Consider the following 1,486-nt stretch of genomic DNA (forward strand, 5'->3'; position numbering starts at 1 on the left):
ATAAAACTCAGAGTTGCTTTTCAATTTTTGTCAACTCCAGTCCTCTTGTTTTGTAATAGCTCTAATTTAACACCTTAAATTAAAGCAAAGATTGATTCTCATATCAAGCTCAGTCCTCAAACATGCGTGAACATTTGACCAGAGCTTAGCACAAACCCCTGTCAGAATGAGGCCATAAATAAACATAAGCAACTCTGGGAAATTGTGTAAACTCTCAAAACTCACCTCTAAACCAAACCAAAGATGACCATCTTTATGGGCTACTATTCTGGTACAAAATGAAAATGTGAAAAGTTTCCTCAGGATTAAACTTTTAAATTATTCCTGTTCAAACTGTTTCTTTTTTATTGTTTTTTAACTTTATTATGGTGCTAAACTAAGAGGAGATCATTTTATTCAGGTAAGCTGGAATCTCTTACCAGTTTTATTCACAAATATAAAACTGTCTAATGAATGCCAAATATTCTCATTACTCATATTTTACAACTACCTTCAAAGTACAGAATTTTCAAAATCATATGAAAATCAGGAAGCCTTGAGCAAAGAGTTTACTACCTGCACCTCTTCCTTAGCTACATTTTTAAGAAACATAAGAGGGAGGAGAACCTGAGAAGACGAAAGGAAAAACAAAAACAAAAGACCTGTGTACGTGTCAGGTGCAGACTCAGGAAGGCCCGAGTGCAGTTAAAGCAGAAGTGCGGTGCTCGCTTAGGCAGCACATATACTAAAACTGGAACCATACAGGCTTCTCCGGTGGCACGGTGGTTAAGAATCCTCCTGACAATGCAGGATACATGGGTTTGATCCCTGCTCCAGGAAGATCCCACATGCCACGGAGCAACTAAGCCCATGAGCCACAACTATTGAGCCTGTGCTGCAACTACTGAGGAGCCCATGCACTGCAAAGAAGAATAGCCCCTGCTTGCTGCAACTAGAGAAAACTCGTGTGCAGCAACGAAGGCCCAACACAGCCAATAAATAAATAAATTTATTTTAAAAATAAATAAATAAATAAATAAATTTATTTTTTAAATAAATAAATAAATAAAATTGGAACAACACAGAGAAGATTAGCATGGCCCCTGCGCAAGGATGACACACCCATTCTTGAAGTGTTTCATATTTTTAGAACAAACTTACAGTTGCCAAAAGGGAAAAGGGCCGGGGGGAGGGATAAATTAGGAGGTTGGGGTTAACATATACACACTACTATATATAAAGTAGGTAACCAACAAGGACCTACAGGGAACTATACTCAAAATTTTGTAATAGCCTATAAGGGAGGGACTTCCCTGGTGGTCCAGTGGTTAAGACTTCGCCTTCCAATGCAGGGGGTGCAGATTTGATCCCTGGTCAGGGAGCTAAGATCCCACATGCCTGGACCCCAAAAATCCAAAACATAAGACAGAAGCAATATTGTAACAAATTCAATAAAGACTTTAAAAATGGTCCACATCAAAAACAAAAACAAAAAATCTTAAAGAAA

General features: G+C 38.1%; 1 non-coding gene across 1 annotated transcript; it reads left to right on the top strand.

Annotated features, from left to right (window-relative positions):
- The first annotated feature begins 1,022 nt into the window (after positions 1-1,022).
- LOC130856161 (U6 spliceosomal RNA) lies at positions 1,023-1,127 on the top strand. The gene has a single exon (XR_009054457.1). It is a non-coding gene; the product is annotated as a U6 spliceosomal RNA (small nuclear RNA).
- Positions 1,128-1,486: the final 359 nt, after the last annotated feature.

The sequence above is a fragment of the Hippopotamus amphibius genome, chromosome 6 (assembly GCF_030028045.1).
Source record: "Hippopotamus amphibius kiboko isolate mHipAmp2 chromosome 6, mHipAmp2.hap2, whole genome shotgun sequence".
NCBI lineage: Eukaryota > Metazoa > Chordata > Mammalia > Artiodactyla > Hippopotamidae > Hippopotamus > Hippopotamus amphibius.